At 42.9% G+C, this 18861-nt stretch overlaps 1 long non-coding RNA gene across 3 annotated transcripts in view; it reads right to left on the bottom strand.

The window, feature by feature from the left end:
• Positions 1 to 18861, bottom strand: part of LOC123746177 (uncharacterized) — a 271456-nt gene that overhangs the window by 46578 nt on the left and 206017 nt on the right. For all 3 annotated transcript variants that reach the window (XR_011225152.1, XR_011225154.1, XR_011225153.1), the window contains one exon: positions 1334 to 1494. This is a non-coding gene — a long non-coding RNA (uncharacterized lncRNA). The remainder of the gene's footprint in view (positions 1 to 1333; positions 1495 to 18861) is intronic.

Genomic DNA, 18861 nt, shown 5'->3' with positions numbered 1-18861 from the left:
TGTACAGGCACCAGGAACCAGTGATAAATTTACTGTGTTGTGTATATCTTTCTATAGATTTTGATATGAACATATAGTGGTAAATTATATATAAGATTATGCCAGTATGTGGAGGTTAGGCTATGTGCTCAGAAACTATTTATTTTCCATGTATTGATGATTGATTTATATACCATATATATGTCTATGTTCATTCAGTGAATAATCATTTGTGAGTACAGTGAATCATTGCGTTATCGCCAACGAGAGAAAGTACTGAAAACTCCAGTGATAATATTTCATAATATATTGTTGGATAAATAACAGTGTAAGACCATTACAGTGAATCATTGTAGAGTTGATTGTAGAAAAGACTGTTTGAGCCTGAGTACAGTGTAACTAAGTAATTCGGTTTATTTGTGCCAATATCGAGTGTGCGAGTTTCTAGTAATATTGGAAAATTTAAAGGAACAGCGCGCGTGAATCTAGAAAACAAGCAAAGTTCGCGCGGAGAGGCCATTGCAATCAGCTGTTCTTGACACTTGATGAGGAGGGGGAGAGTGTTGCCCTCTAGTGATCGCATAATATCCGTGGGAATTACCGGCCGAGTCAGGATCAGTTGATTTATCGATTATTGTGTGGCCTTGTGACATCTTTCATACATTTTAAGTAAAATACAAAACTATCTTAGTGTTTTTATCATCCCCTCCATTGATCTTGTGGCTATACTATACCTGTAAGCATAGAGTGATAACAATAAGTACCTGCCTGATTCCTGATCTTTGAGTGTGACCTTGCCAAGGCTACCACTGAATACACCAGTCCACTGAGGGTGTTACTGGCCACCTTAAACACCAGTTGGCGACCTTGTGATTAACCGTAGAGCCCTATTGTTGGGGAGGGCACACGACAGTCGATGTGAACGAGTCGTGTTCTCACTCTTTCTTAATAAGAGGCCGTTAAGATTGACTGGGAGACTCTCCTGGCGTGCAGTGGCGCCGTGAGGATCGAGGGAAGACCCGCAGGGCTACGGTGAGTTACCTTGAGCGTAACTATTGCTCACCCCAGAGTAAGGATAGAGAATAATAGAGAGGTGAAACCCCAACAAAGGCCACAGCAAATATGGGCAACGAAGTATAAGGCAAGACGGAGGGCCATTGCCTTTTGAACCATCATGAATAACTGTCTAGTGGAATAAAAACGTGTTAACAAACACAACGAAAAATATGTTGACTTACCTATGCTATAAATTTTATGAAATCCTGAGCAATTCACCAAATTTAATTTTCACCTAAAATTATTAAAAAAAAAGTTTGCCCGTTTACCTACAACAATTGAATATGCCTGAATTTACCTGGGGGTCACTTTCTCTAGTGGACTTGGAGACAGGAAGACAGCAGCTTGACGAAAATCCCTCCATTATTCCTATGGAATTGTTCCAGTTAAATTTTCAGGTAGAATTCTGACTTCGCATTTACGGCTTCAGGTGGTAAACTATTCCATGGGTTTCTTTCCCTGTAAGTAAAAGATCATATACTCATTTATGTCTGATACTATGCTACGTGAATTTGAAGCTCCTGTCCATTGTGTGAGTTACAGTGGATCTCTTAAAGAAATGGTCTGAATTAATATTTACCAATATGTTCAGTAGTTTAAAGGATGCTTTAAGATCAGCCATGTAGTGTAAGATTTGTAATACATGTAGGATGGAAGAACTCAAGGTGATTGGAATCTTGCAATAAACCAAGAATAGGTAGAGGAATCTTCAATGTGTTTGGAATCTTCAAGAAAGCTAGATTGAAAGTTTTCATGTAGATTAGAGTATTTAAACCCACCCTTGTGGCCATCACTACTACACACATACATACAATGGAACAATGTACAGAAAGACAAGCAAGCAAAAAGATAGACGTGCTTGTAAATAGAGAGAACAGAAAAGTGAAGAGGCAGTTATCTCTTCGCTCCTAAATATTCAGCTTCAGCATGGAATATTTACCTGACAGCACAAAACAATACTTGAAGACGTTTTAAGATATGCAGGAAGGTTGACCATTGAGCTGAAGAAATTGAATCAGACCACAATGGAGAAGAGAAACACAGAGGACATACAAACATGTAATATTCGAAAGGGGGGAAGAAACAATATAGAAAAGAGACATCAGAAACACATTCTTTTGTGTTGGAGTTCCAAATTTGTCTTTAAACGTTATTTATAAACTCGTTAAAGCTAGATCAACACACCATTTTATAAATACATATAGACACAGGCAAGAATTCAGGATGTTAAACAGTAGACGTTAACAGTTAAACAGTAGACGTTTTCAACGAAACCATCTCCTGTCTTCTCTAGTATGGGGAATATTCTCCCACTGAAGAACAAATAAATTTAATTATAACTTAATATTAAATTTCACTCTCTAAAATTTAATTTATGAGGACTTGTCCTCTGTTACACTAAATATTTCAAAATAACTGATAAGTTAAAGCGTGACGTGGAGTTGAGGGGGATTGAACAATGGGACGAGGATGCAGAAAACTTGAGCTATGAACAGGGGACGAGATGAAGGAGGGAACAACAGATCGGTGGCCTATCCACTGTGGCTTGAGGCTCGACGGTAGCTGGAGGCACAGTAGTGTCGCCTCTGGGATAGTAACGGTTGCAGGGCCCGAGGAAGGGTCGTCAGCAGGTGGAGGTGGAGCAGAGTCGCCATGTTGTAGCCTTCAATGGTCTGGACGTCAGCATGTGATCCTGAGCGGTGGTGATTTTCAGTCCATTGGCGATGAAGAGTTCGTTGATCTTGGTGACTAAGAGCCTATGGTCCGCACCAGCAATTCTAACCGCCAAGTGAATGAGCAGCCCGTCCTCCTAAGGTTCCCAACGTCAAGAAAACGGTCTAAAGTTTAAAGTGTCCTCTCCAAACCTACCAGAGGACCCAAAACAGAATACGGGACAGTACATCACTTTCGCGAGCCGCTTCCATTGTCTAGTACGAAAAAGTTTTGCCTAATGAAACGCATATGATCGAAATGCGAAGTTCTTTGTCGGAGGACAGGATGGAATGAGGGTTCATTTCACTGTCCAAAGGGCCTGGATACACACAGAAATCACTATAGCGTGATACATCAAATGAACAAAGAGGTAGAACAGCTTGTTGACAGAGCCCGGGTGTATGGAGAAATTGTGCAAAACCCCGGTTTGTGTATCGGAGAGGCTGCAGGATCCGTTTGAGGGCAGTAGCACTTCCGGTTGCAATTCTTTTGACCATGTAGTGGCGCAATCGACTAAGGCCCGTCTGGGGCTATCCCGGACGTAGGTTCGAATCCTCATCACGGCCCTTGTGGATTTGGCCTGGATAAGTTGGGTGGAAGGAAGAAGGATGTGGAGTTGAAATTCTTGACGAGGATGTGGATGGGGAACGAGGAGGCTAAAATGTTTGGTGGCTTATCCACCGCGGGTTGGCGTCGAGTGTTTTTCTTGGTTGATTGATTGATGAAGATTAAGCCACCCAAAAGGTGGCACGGGCATGAATAGCCCGTAAGTGGTGGTCCTTTTGAGCCATTACCAGTATCAATAGATGATACTGGAGATCTGTGGAGGTGCGACTGCACCCTGCGTGACGGGAGATGTCTCCCGAGGTTTTTCTTGGTTATTGATCTTGGTTTTAATATTGTGACGTGTCCTTGGGCTGTGTGGTAGGTTGGGTGGGCTTGGTAGGTAAGTGTCAGGGCTTGAGGTAAGGTGGAGATAGCGTTGTATGTAGGCTTTGGGTGACGACACCTTAGTGTCCACTCCTGTGCCAGGTAAGTCCACTACGGGCTCACCATAGCCCGTGCTAATTGCCCCGCTCCTGTGCCAGGTAAGCTACGGGCTCACCATAGCCCGTGCTAATTGCCCCGCTCCTGTGCCAGGTAAGCTACGGGCTCACCATAGCCCGTGCTACTTGGAACTTGTTTCGAGTAGCTGAATCTATAACAACAACAACGACGCCTTAGTCTTTGTTCTTCATCTGACTTTTTCAGATGAAATCAACTTGGAAAACCTTTCAATTAATGAAACATGATTAAAGCCAAATCCAAATGAAACCAATCAGGCAACATGACTGCTCCTAAGATAAAACGAGCCCTAACGACTCTTAAGGGATATTTCACAAGACAGAAGAATTAATGTGAGAATCTCTCTGAACAATCAGCAGTTGAAAATAGCACTTCAGATGGCCAACCACAAGTTTGATCAAGTCAAGAGAATGATCTAGAATTATCGAACAATACTGCTTGATAATGCCAAAATAAATAGAAAACCTTTAGAAAGTTAAAAATAGAACTTTTGGAAAACAAAGCCGCAGAAAAATATTGAATGGGCAGGCGGGAGGGAAGTGTGTAGTGAGAGTGGTGGTGAAGAGAATGTGCAGTGAGATTGGTGTACAGTGAGAATGGTGGTGGAGAAAGTGTCGTGCATAGTGAGAGAGGTGATGCAGAGTGTGTGTATAATGAGAGTGACGGTGGAGAATGTGTAAGGAGAGTGGTGGTGTAGAGAGTGTATAGTGAGAGAGAAATAAAAGGGTAATATAGGAAGGGAGATGGAGGCATAGATGTAACAAATAACGAGGACAGACACGAAGAATGTTGTCATCTGAACATGAATAATGGGAATGACAGATTATGAAAGGTAAGGTATTATACCTTACCTTTCGATGATTCCAGGGATCAACATCCCCGCGGCCCGCTCTTTAACCAGGTCGTGGTCTTGTTAACCAGGCTGATCGACGAGGCTGTTCGCAGCCTGACATTGTTAGTGATGAGATAATGTCCACTTCGAATTTTTTTTTGTCTTTCTAGCTCATGTTGTCGTCATTACCTTATTTCATAGATTCATTATGGTCTCCAATCTCTCATTGTATTACACTACACTTATTGTGTCGAGCTAACAAGTACGTGTCTGCAAACTGCTCTATTCCCTAAGTCTTCCTGCATCCCTTTTCAATTTTACTTTGCTAATTATCATTTTGGTAATTAGCATACTTTGCTAATTGCATTGACTACAAATATAAACCTATTCAAAAGCCTTCCCCCGTGCTTAAAAAAAAACGCCCTACTGATAGACATCGGCATTACATGCGTAAGTAGTAGTAGTAGTAGGCATCCATCAGTCTCAGGAGACTATGGAGTTGCGCTCTGGTTGTCGGTCTGGAGTGGCCTCACCAGGGCGCAAAGCCAGGGTAGGTTGATTCGGGGGAAGAAGCTGTTACCCAGGCAGCAGGTCCCCCCTCTCCACGGCGCTGAAAGTCTCCAATGGAAAGGCATACGCCAATACGATTGGTTTCAGCGCCGTCGCAGGAACTGTGAGGTCCGGGGTATCCACTAGGAAAACGAAACGAAAGTCCCGAATATTTTCGTGTTTCAACACATTTTGAAGGAAATACAGCATTTCATGTATTTTCCTGATAATGTGTTGAAACACGAAAACGTTCGGAATTTTCGTTTCATTTTATACTTACGCATAACCGAATCACGTGTTTTTTGTGATTATTCTGCATCATAGGCATCCATATACACACATTGTGAGAGAGAGACATTTACACACATACCATGATAAGCAGACAAATCAAACTAGATTTTTTAATTTCCTGGATAAAAATATTTAACAAACATTTTGTTTTTTCTTTTGGTGTTAAGTTTTGCATTCAAATCTACATAAAGAAAAATTCCGAGATAAAATAAATTTTACTCCTTCCATGACGTTGGACAATATACCATTGAGAGCTTTATCAAAGTTTGTGTGGGGCCATTATCATGGTGCTGAGCACTAATGTGTGATGCAGGATCAGAATAGCTTGATTGTTGTTGGGCTCTGAGATGTCAAGTGGTCCTGAAGGGTTCTCGTACAACATGAAAGGTCTAGTGGTCCTGTCCGACTATATGAATTTCTAAGAAATCTAGTGGTTTTGAAAGATTCTAGTAGGTTTTTGAAGTTTGGTGGTGCTAGTGGGGTTTTTGTCCTGAAAGGTTTCTGGTTGACATTGAGAGTTCTTGTAATCTTTAAATGTCCTGGTGGGTTTTAGGAACTCTTGTGGGTCCTTGAGGATATGTTGATTCCTGGTGAATACTGAGGAGTCATGATGAGTTATAAGGTTTTCCTGTCATCCTGGGACGTTCCCTTGACCTCACAAATCTTCCCTCAACGCAACCTTACACACAGCCAATTTATCACTCAACATTACATCACACATCCAAGCTCCCCTTGGATTACATCCAAGGGGAGCCGGTCGGCCGAGCGGACAGCACACTAGACTTGTGATCCTGTGGTCCCGGGCGCCGGAAGAGTTTCTTTCACCCTATGCCCCTGTTACCTAGCAGTAAAATAGGTACCTGGGTGTTAGTCAGCTGTCACGGGCTGCTTCATGGGGGGTGGAGGCCTGGTCGAGGACCGGGCCGTGGGGACACTAAAGCCCCGAAAACATCAAGATAACCACACTGTACCTTCCACCATCTTGGTACCTCCTTCAGCCTACCTGCTGCCTACAGACTTCCGTCCCACGATGGAACTCTTTCTGGGTCTCGCTTGACAATAGCCACTATCAAACAACAGTGGTTATGAAAGAAAACACTTAAGCTTATTTGAAGTAATTAAACCGAATAAAACTTTATAACTGTCACATGGATAATAAAATTTAATTCAAAACATAATATAAAATAACTACTAAAACAAACCACACTGTTTAACTTACGTGAAGTGATTAAATAAAGTGGCTCTGCATATTTGAAAATGGGTAATCAACATTAATACAACAATTATAATAATGACTTCACACTTACAAAAAATGTATATAAAACACAAGCAAAACAGAAAATAATTGTAAAATACTGGTCAAAATCTTATAAAAATATAAATATTAAACAAAACTAAACCCCCCAAAAATGTTTTGTACGGCTTAATAAAAAAAACTAACAATATACAATTTCAACACTTGAAAGAGGTAAAAAAAAAAAGACAAATCATGGTAAACTAAAGAAAAAATTTAAAAACGCCACAACGTTGTTACTGAATTTCATCGAATTGTGTTGCCACTTAGCGACAGTTAAGATATTTTCGGCCCTAAGCCAGTGTATAAGCCCTGGTAAATTGTTTCATTATGTTATTCAGTGTGTTTTGTTTCACTCCGATGTTCGCCTTTGTTATTGTTTGCCTGGGGCTTTGTTATTGTTTGCCTGGGGCTTTGTTATTGTTTGCCTGGGGCTTTGTTATTGTTTGCCTGGGGCTTTGTTATTGTTTGCCTGGGGCTTTGTTATTGTTTGCCTGGGGCTTTGTTATTGTTTGCCTGGGGCTTTGTTATTGTTTGCCTGGGGCTTTGTTATTGTTTGCCTGGGGCTTTGTTATTGTTTGCCTGGGGCTTTGTTATTGTTTGCCTGGGGCTTTGTTATTGTTTGCCTGGGGCTTTGTTATTGTTTGCCTGGGGCTTTGTTATTGTTTGCCTGGGGCTTTGTTATTGTTTGCCTGGGGCTTTGTTATTGTTTGCCTGGGGCTTTGTTATTGTTTGCCTGGGGCTTTGTTATTGTTTGCCTGGGGCTTTGTTATTGTTTGCCTGGGGCTTTGTTTGAACACTGAACACGATTATGAAAGTAAGTAATTATCAAAAGAAGGCACCAAACCGGGAAGGCTATGTAGCACCATCAAATGTGCGGAATAATCAGAGGGCGCTAAATATCACCAAGGATGCCAATACCAGAACAAAAACGCACAAAGCGAACGATATCAAAAGTATCCGAGTCACCAAGAATTCTATTGAGGGACCACGATTATGAAAACTCTAGGTTGAGATGAATATACTACTGTATCTATAGAAATGATCTGGTCTCGATAATTGCATTAGCCAGATTGGCGTTATAGGCTATCACATTTTGTGGCAGGCAAATGGGCAGCAAGGAGGCACGGTTAGCGTTCGTGGAGGTATAGATTGGAGCCCTGGAGCGGCCACTTTACCTAACTTGCCACGGGGTTGCAGGGCTGAGTGCGGGATTCTCTTTTTCCGTGAGTGACTGAGATGCTCCCCTTAAGTGGACAGTGCCACTGTAGGAGGGAAAGTAAGACCCGGGTGTGTGCCACACCTGTCAGTGGGAGAATACCACTGACAATCCTCGAAGCAATAAAACACACACATGAACTGCGACATTCCTATACATTCTTAAGAATGAAGTGTGCGCACTGTCTTCCTGTGCAAGGAGCCGTAAAATCAAAACACATCGAGGAAGTTGTTGGCGGTGAGGGGTGTGTAGGATGGAGAGATGCTATGCAAGAGGAGAAGATGATGGGAAACAGAAGGGAGAGATGATAGGATAGACGAGAGAGATGTGATTGGCAGGAGGGAAATATGACAGGCATGATAAGGGAGAGGATATACAAGAAGAGAGAGAGAGTAGTTAAGAGAATGAAGAGAAAACGGATAGACAAGAAGAGGGGAGATGACTGGCAAGGCAAGGTACCTATCCCAGCCTAGGTACACCTGGAGCAGAGTCTAACAATCCCTTGAGGAACTCCGCGTTTTGGTCCTCGGGTAAGGGCGATGCTCACACTTGCATTCTTGCCGAGAAATTCCTCCATTAATATTATGATAATGCTGAGAGTGCCAGACATTGCCCTGTATAAGGCGCAGTTAAGACCTGCACAGTAATATCTGGAATATTCAAGGGAGGAGCGGTATATTAAGTTATTTACGCGGTTTTTGTTGTAAAAACTGTAAACAACGTTCTGAAGAAAAAAGAAGAAAAGTCTACAAAAGTAATAAAACGATAATGAAATATGCATCGAAAATCTTGACCACGATCACTGTTTCTCAAGCAGCTGGGTCACCACCTGGAACCAGGCAGCTGGGTCACCACCTGGAAGCAGGCAGCTGGGTCATCACCTGTAAGCAGGCAGCTGGGTCATCACCTGTAAGCAGGCAGCTGGGTCACCACCTGGAAGCAGGCAGCTGGGTCACCACCTGGAAGCAGGCAGCTGGGTCACCACCTGGAAGCAGGCAGCTGGGTCACCACCTGGAAGCAGGCAGCTGGGTCACCACCTGGAAGCAGGCAGCTGGGTCATCACCTGGAAGCAGGCAGCTGGGTCATCACCTGGAAGCAGGCAGCTGGGTCACCACCTGGAAGCAGGCAGCTGGGTCATCACCTGTAAGCAGGCAGCTGGGTCATCACCTGGAAGCAGGCAGCTGGGTCATCACCTGGAAGCAGGCAGCTGGGTCACCACCTGGAAGCAGGCAGCTGGGTCATCACCTGGAAGCAGGCAGCTGGGTCACCACCTGGAAGCAGGCAGCTGGGTCATCACCTGGAAGCAGGCAGCTGGGTCACCACCTGGAAGCAGGCAGCTGGGTCATCACCTGGAAGCAGGCAGCTGGGTCACCACCTGGAAGCAGGCAGCTGGGTCACCACCTGGAAGCAGGCAGCTGGGTTGCCAGTCCATAAGTCCCATCCTCGTTATCCTCGGGTTCACAGCTGGAGCTCGATCCCTCACCAGGAAGTTACGAGTTACTATGCAAGCCTCTCTGCCACTTCCTCCACGGTTATCGCGCCCCGCCAGACCCACCGCCACCACACGAGGATCCTGACTTACGTCTTGAATAAACTTACACACTGACAGAGAACAAAGAAACGAGAAAATGTTAGCAAGATTTTCACGGCTCGCAGCGAGTGTGAGAGTGAGAGTGTGTTGTCGTCTGGTCGTCTAGTCCTGCACGCACCTGTGTAATAAAATACAGAGAGATTTGGAGAGCAGGGGAATAGAGATTATTTTGCCACCTAGTTGTGCTTGAGGGCTGAGCTTCGACTCTTTGGATCCCGCCTCTCAAGCATCAATCAACTGGGGTGTACGGGTGCCTGAGCCTATAGGGCTCTATCATGTGTACATTTGAAATCGTGTATGGAGTCAGCCTTCACCACATCACTGCCTAATGCATTCCATGTTAACTATTCTGACACTGAAAAAGTTTTTTTTAACGTCCCTGTGGCACATCGGCTTCCACCTGTGTCCCCTTGTTCACGTATCACCCGTGTTTAACAGTTTATCTGTATCTACCCTGTCAATGCCTATAAGAATTTTGTAGATAGGGACAAAACGTCGCTGGAAGACATCCTGTCTTCTAGCGACGTGAGGTGCATTTCGCGCAGCCTTTCCTCATAACTCATGTCTCTTAATTCTGGAACTAGCCTAGTGCCATACCTCTGAACTTTTTCCAGCTTGTCTTGTGGTTAACAAGGTAGGGAGATGCACTTACCTAGTTGTAATTACCTAGTTTTGCTTGCGGGGATTGAGCTCTGGCTCTTTGGTCCCGCCTCTCAACTATCAATCAACTGTTTCTACTACTACTATTTCCCCCCCCACACACACCGTGACAGCTGACTGACTCCCAGGTACCTATTTACTGCTAGGTAACAGGGGGCATAGGGTGAAAGAAACTCTGCCCATCGTTTCTTTCCGGCGCCCGGGATCGAACCCAGGACCACAGGATCACGTGTCCAGCGTGCTGTCCGCTCGGCTGACCGGATCCCTTTGTGTGTGTGTGTGTGTGTGTGTGTTCTAACTCAAAAGAATGACATTTGTTCAGAATTAAAATATTTTTACTTTAGGTAACCTCTCAGCTTTCACGATGTAATGCAAAGTTTAAATTAATATTTTACAAAATCAGCAGAGACCACAGGTGTAAAAATGATGTGTGCAACGTTTTTGATATGGATGACAATTGGGCGACATGGATGACAATGGTAACAGGACTGACAAGGGGGACGGGGAGAAAATGGGGCCAGGGGAACGTGAGTGTGAGGCGGGGGGGGGGGAGATAATGGGGCCAGGGGAACGTGAGAGTGAGGCCGGGGGGGGGGGGGGGAGAGGGAGAGATAATGGGGACCAGGGGAACGTGAGAGTGAGGCGTGACAGAATAATTTAATTTTATCGTTGGATGGTAAACACACTATTGTTTACAGTAATTAGCACATAGGGGCTGCCTAGTCTGACGTAATTTTCCCGGCGGTGGTTTAATTGTAACGTCGCTTGAAGTATGGATTGTAATGAATACTTTGACATGCATTGTGACATGTAGTATTGATCTGTAAGGTGATTTATAGTCACCTGTAATATGACCATATACCTTGAATTATAGTGTAATATGTTGTGAATTGTAAAGGCTTATAAATGGTTAAATAGTTTGGCAGTAGTATGACTTGTAATTTGACGTCATAACATTATGTGTAGTGACCTCAACTGTGGTTTAGCTAGTTGCGTGACTTGTACTGTGATTAATATAGAGTAAACTATGGGTTATAATAGGGGGGGGGGTAATAAGTGGTTCTATTTGTCTTATTAGGACGTGTCGGGCCTAATAGTGACCCCCTTAACCACACCTAATAGGCGAAAGGTGGCTGGCCGAGTTACTAGATATATTCGCTTTTCTGAGCGAAAGGAGAACGAAGGGAAGGAGGAGAGAAATGGGGATTAGGTTTGAAGAGAGGGGAAGAAGAAGAGGGAGAGGAAAATATATGAAGAGCGGTAAAGAGGGGAGAAGAGCGGGGGGAGGGGGTAGTGGTGAGAGAGAGGGAGACGGGGAGAGAGGAGGGGAAGGGTATGAGAAGAGGGAAACGTTGGTGGAGAATTGGGGGGGGGGAGAGAAAGGTGGAGAGGATGATTGGGAGGGAGAGAAGGAGAGAAAGGCGAGAGAGAGGGGATTTTGGGAAGAAAAATAAAAAGGGGGGGGAGTTGGGAAAAGAGGAAAATGGGAAGAGAGAGGGGAGAGAGATTAGGAGAAAGAGGGAAGAAGTAAGAAAATGGAAATAGAGACCCGGGCGCAGCCGGGTATCCCTGTTAATAGTCTTAAATAGATCCATTGTAACAGAAAACCTTTTTTCTATGTACAAAAGAATAAAACAACTCTTAAAATTTAAATTAATTCTAAAATTGTTTGTATAAAGAGCTACTTAGAGGCACGAGTGTCTCTCCTCAAGCATCACTTGAAAGATGTGACCACAATATGTTACATTACAGATGTGTGTAACGACCACATTGTGACGCATTGTATTGTAATTAATAGTATAGGCTTTAATATGTGCGAGATTAAAATGTGTGTGATGTGTAAGAAAATGATACGTGTGTTTGTATTCACCTAGTTGTGCTTGCGGGGGTTGAGCTCTGCTCTTTCGGCCCGCCTCTCAACTGTCAATCAATCAACTGTCACTAACTACTTTTTTTCCCACACACACACACACACAAACACCCAGGAAGCAGCCCGTAGCAGCTGTCTAACTCCCAGGTACTTATTTACTGCAAGGTAACAAGCGCATGAGGATGAAGGAAACTCTGCTTATTTGTTTTTCCATTGGCGTCGGGGATCGAATCCCGGTCCCTAGGTCCATGAGTCTAGAGCGCTGTCCACTGACCCACCAGCCCACCCATGGGCTGGTGGCTAGCATGTGTGGGCATGTGAGTGTGTGTGTATGTGTGCGTGTGTGTGTTTCGTGACTGACAGCTGATGAATTAGGTACTTGAGAGAGCGAAAGGGGAAGCGAGGCGGCACTGACGTCGAGTGTCAAAAATTAAAGGGTGGGCAGAAGAGAGATTAACCCGCGTCATTTTTATCGAGGACTAAGTCGCATACTTCAAATGTGTGGCAGGCCTCGGAACATGGGGAAGGCGAGTGTTAGAATGTTGATGGGTGGTGAGAGAGAGGGAGAGAAAGAGAGTAGGAAGAGTCTGTTAGGTGAGAAGAGAAGAGGCTAGTGAGTATACTGTACGAGTTAGAAATATAGAGCATTTATCATGCACCCCATATCCATCCTAATGGGCAGTAGTGAAAAAAGTTAGAGGCACATAATGGGCTCAGGAACTGAACCCCAAATTCATTTACCTAAGCAGGTTACAGTCTTGATTATCTAGTTACACAGTTTAATGTATATTACAGAATTACATCAGCAATGGGTTCGAGAACGACCACAAGTCTCTTGGCTAAATAACTTACATATACTGTGAGATAGTTGCATAATTGTACATGTTTATCGCGCCCGATAAGCTTTATCTGAGCTTGAGTAGAACTACACTGAACATACATGTCACTGTTACTTTACAATCTTTATAAATATTGAATTCCATGAGTCTGGACTCTGAGCCGAGTAAGTGAGCATGTTAACGTATCTATCATAATCTGCAGTGCTCGTGTTTATATCAGTTATAATGTCAGGGGTATGGATATCATTTATATTGAAGCTGTCCGGATCTTCCACTTTTATGTCGTTTATTGGGGTGCTAAATATAGCCTCATACTGATCTTATACTTACACTTGTAAGTATAAGTCAATATTGGAGGAATTTTTCTTTGGATTTCGTATATGTGAAGAAATGGGTTTCATTTTTATTTATCTCTTGTATAGCGTTCTATTCCGACTTCATTTCATAAGTCATGGCATGACAGATGTGTGCCACCGCCATACATGGCATGACAGATGTGTCTCACCACCATACATGGCATGACAGATGTGTGCCACCGTACATGGCATGACAGATGTGCCTCACCACCATACATGGCATGACATGTGTGCCACCATACATGGCATGACAGATGTGTCTCACCACCATACAGGGCATGACATGTGTGCCACCATACATGGCATGACAGATGTGTCTCACCACCATGCAGGGCATGACATGTGTGCCACCATACATGGCATGACAGATGTGTCTCACCACCATACATGGCATGACAGATGTGTACCACCATACATGGCATGACAGATGTGTCTCACCACCATACATGGCATGACATGTGTGCCACCATACATGGCATGACAGATGTGTCTCACCACCATACAGGGCATGACATGTGTGCCACCATACATAGCATGACAGATGTGTCTCACCACCATACAGGGCATGACATGTGTGCCACCATACATGGCATGACAGATGTGTCTCACCACCATACATGGCATGACAGATGTGTACCACCATACATGGCATGACAGATGTGTCTCACCACCATACATGGCATGACAGATGTGTCTCACCACCATACAGGGCATGACATGTGTGCCACCATACATAGCATGACAGATGTGTCTCACCACCATACAGGGCATGACATGTGTGCCACCATACATGGCATGACAGATGTGTCTCACCACCATACATGGCATGACAGATGTGTGCCACCATACATGGCATGACAGATGTGTCTCACCACCATACATGGCATGACATGTGTGCCACCATACATGGCATGACAGATGTGTCTCACCACCATACAGGGCATGACACGTGTGCCACCACGATGCAATACATTAAAGATCTGCGTGATTACCATACATCACATATTCATGTCCCATACACGGAATAGGCTCTCACTTCATGTACTCATCTTACATATTCACGTTACATACTCGCCTCACATTTGCGCTTTACCTCACATACTCGCCTCACATTTGCGCTTTACCTCACATACTCGCCTCACAAAAGCCTTTAACCTCATTCACTAAGTAATTATCCTCCTCGTGCTGTTCCGTCTCTTCAATGCTCCCTATTCCTCTACCCTCCCCCCATCCCCTTACAATTGTCTCCGTCTTCCCCTCCCTTTCCATTGCTTCCTCTACGACTTAATCTCTATTTCAATCTTTCCCTTCCTCCTTCCCTGTTTCCTCCTTTCCCTCTTTCTCTTCTGTCACATATGCTCCGTTGAACTCTCTTCCTCATACATCAACACATTTTTGTTTCCATTAACCTTCCTCTATGTCCACTCCTACAGTCAGCTCCACTTCAACAAATTTCGCTTGAAAATTCCACAAGTCCCTCTTCCATATTTTAAAACTATGATCAATATTTTCCTTTCCTTATTACTTCGTTCTCCATTCCTCTCTTTCTCTCTTTACCATCTCATTTTATTTTATTTTTCACTCCTTTCCTTTAACAAATTACTAAAAAATTCATATCTTTCCTTTTCGAGCCCAACTGTGTGCCGTTGTCAGAGAGTGATCATTGAGGGCCTTGGTTGAGGGAGTCACAACTAGGACAAAGACTACAAGAGTGATATCATGTTCTTTTGTCGCTCTATAGAAGCACTTATATGTACTTAATGGCCGCTGAACAGATTAATTCATACAAGAGAAAATAAGAATCAGAGTCAAGTACATACGGCTTATTGACCCATACCAATAGTATCTTGTTCCTTACTGCTATGATAAGTCCACTATTAGCCTCAAGTCATTCCTTTTAATCTCTTTCATTCTCCTTTATGTCTCACATGATCAATCTATCCTCAATGAGCATTGATTTTGTCGCTATCGACCTCAACGCTAAAATTCCGGAGTTTTAGAGTATTTTAAAGCAAAACAATATCGACGATTCCTCAGATTAAGTAGCTCTAGTCTCGGTACCTTAAGTTGATTCGTCTTGCTTCACACTCTTTATTAGTCAAAAAGCCAAATTTGCCTCTTGTCAAATCTTGAAACGGCAGTTGGTAAACCTTACTGGAGCCCCTCTCCGTGTGCCCTGAATTACATGCATCGTAAAGTCCTATGTTAGAGAAGTTCATCCGACCACCTCTATCACTTTATTCAATAGACCAGTGACTGGCACACGTGACCAGACTCATTGTTCTTCAACATTACCCTAGACTAGTACTCTACCAGCTTCCGTCAAGGTGCTGGACATATATATATGTGTGTATATATATATATATATATATATATATATTATATATATATATGTCGTACCTAGTAGCCAGAACGCACTTCTCAGCCTACTATGCAAGGCCCGATTTGCCTAATAAGCCAAGTTTTCCTGAATTAATATATTTTCTCTAATTTTTTTCTTATGAAATGATAAAGCTACCCATTTCATTATGTATGTGGTCAATTTGTTTTTATTGGAGCTAAAATTAACGTAGATATATGACAAAACCTAACCAACCCTACCTAACCTAACCTAACCTATCTTTATAGGTTAGGTGCGGTTAGGTAGCCGAAAAAGTTAGGTTAGGTTAGGTTAGGTAGGTTAGGTAGTCGAAAAAAAATTAATTCATGAAAACTTGGCTTATTAGGCAAATCGGGCCTTGCGTAGTAGGCTGAGAAGTGCGTTCTGGCTACTAGGTACGACATATATATATATATATATATATATATATATATATATATATATATATATATATATATACAAGCTGGGGGCCAGGGAGGGGGTGGAGTAAGACACCTTACATTAGCACATTTCCTGTAACACCCAAAACTGCTTTCATCTCGACTCATTTGTATATTTTATGTGACTATATGATTGTTTTTTGTCTGTCTCTTTGCTTTTGTCCTCACGTCACAATACACCTCCTCCCTGAGGACGGCACTCAGAGAATCAAGACTGTTTGTATCCACGAGTGGTGAGCGAGTTTTAGCGCTTCATTTAATCTCCAGTCATGGTTTCCAAGACCAAACATGCTGTTATATATTATATATACTATATAACTATATATATATATATATATATATATATATATATATATATATATATATATATATATATATATATATATATATATATATATATATATGTGTGTGTGCGTGTATTTATGTTTTGGTTGGGGTTTTGCATAAACGAGATCCAGAGGGTGAATTATTAGCTTTATTTTAAAAGATAAATATAATTGTTTAAGTATATTGGATTTTTCCAGAATCGTACTCATATCGAACATATGAATATGTTCGATTGGAGTACTCGAATCTTCATTGAAAATTGGAGTACGAACTTCAATCGAGTCCATCGATTGAAGATTGAAAGTACTGGATTAAACGTTGCAAGAAAAGTGGAGGCGGAGAGGGGTGATAGATATAAAATACTGAGGGTAATTGACAGATTTGAGAAGAGGAGATAGTCACAGTAAACAGAGAGTGCAAGCGTGCACTCTCCTGGTGATGGTGAGCTGGAGCTTCCCTGTAGCTGCTCATTTTCCATGATTGATTCACCAGAAAGAAAATGGCAGTTTGATATTGGCTCTTTCACGACCAGCCAAGCGAAGATATCTCGTCCGCTCTCAATCTGCCGTACAGCGGAGGCTGCATTATTGGGCTGGAAAAACGAGATGAGGATAATCTTGTTTTAACCTGCTCTACCTCTAATTTATTGTTAGAAAATCTGGGTAATGAAAATATATGAAAGTAGGTACGCTTCATCCCATTGGCCAGCGAGACAATCGAGTCCTCGGAGAGGGCTTGTTTGGCCTTCTCGACTGGTGTGTCTGTTCACTGGGTCACAAGGAACATGACAATGTCCTACATTTGACTAGCCAAGTCAGCCTCACCTGTACACAAGGGTTGCGACATTACCGACTACTACACAAGTACTACACAAGGCCAGGTACTATTTAAGACTGTAACGTGGAGATTATCGCTTCCCAAATCCTATATAACCATACTGCCTAAGTTTCTTTTCACTCGTAATTACCTTAACTTGTAGAAAGCTGGCGATGTTATTTACTTTTTTTATTCCATCATTTACCATTTTTTTAAGAATCTGGAGAAATACTGCGTGTGTCAGAAGAGAGAATTAAGCATTAAACAAGGATGACTGTATAACACTAAGTACGGATTTGAGGATGAAGTGTAGGAACGGTGTGCAGTGCAAGTGACTGAGTCGGACGAAGGAGAAAGACAAAAGGTCTTACTGAGAGAGATAGAGAGAGAGAGAGAGAGAGAGAGAGAGAGAGAGAGAGAGAGAGAGAGAGAGAGAGAGAGAGAGAGAGAGAAACTTCGTGGACAACCAGTAGTTGATAATCGTGACAAGGCTCTCAACCATCAACAGTCTCGCTGTTACCGCTTGTTACGAACCCTTCGTAACCGGGTTCTTTTTAAACTACTCCTGCTCAAGGTCAGAGGACCCCTAACCTTGGTCGAAATATTGTGTAATGTTTAAGGCAATTAATAGCACTTGAAAATTATCCGTTCTTATTACCCATCACCAATAAAATTATATATATATATATATATATATATATATATATATATATATATATATATATATATATATATATATATATATATATATATATATATATACGCAAGTTTCTATGAGAGGTCATCCAGAGTGGCGTCACTAACCCTCACGCTAGTGAGCTTCAAAAGATAACTTACACTATATGCCTCTGACGAGGTCTATGGCCTAATATGGACGTAATTTGAAAATGGAGAAAAAAGGAAAATAAATTTGGGATTTTTTTTTTCAACAGCAGTAAGTTAAGGGTCCTCTGATAGGTTAGGTGGGCAGGAAATTCTCAAAGTTTCAAAACGTTATGAAAAACGTTAATGGAAAGTTTCCTTTTCTAAGCTTCCCGAGTAAGCCGGACGACGCAAACAGAAAACGGAACAGTACGTCACTTGTGAGTCGATTTCATTTCAAATTACGCCCAAATTTGGCCATAGTGCCGCGCATACCAGCCTAAAGTGACGTTATTTTTAAGAGGACGGGTTGCTTCAACGCATCACTATCCCACACGCGAGCTGTAGCTGGCGAGACGTCTTCAGACGCTCTCTTAACTGTGTTTATATACGGGTGGCTGGGTGAGGAGGGGAGAGTAGTGAGGGAGTAAGAGAGGGAGGTAAGAGGGAGGGGGTAGTCTAAATAGGGAGAGGGGGAGGCAATAGTGGTGGTGGTGGGGAGGGAGACTACATTGTCATCACCACCTACACCAACACCCTCATCACTACCACCACCGCCATCACAACACCACATTCACTGCGATCACCATCACTCCCATCAACACTACGTTCACAATTACCACCAATACACCATCCCCACCATGACTACAGTGCCAACACTACCACCAATATTACCACCACAACCACCACCACCGCCATCTATATCACCACCAGCCCATTAAC

This window comes from Procambarus clarkii, chromosome 80, assembly GCF_040958095.1.
Source record: "Procambarus clarkii isolate CNS0578487 chromosome 80, FALCON_Pclarkii_2.0, whole genome shotgun sequence".
NCBI lineage: Eukaryota > Metazoa > Arthropoda > Malacostraca > Decapoda > Cambaridae > Procambarus > Procambarus clarkii.
This window is presented reverse-complemented; position numbering and strand designations above follow the sequence as displayed.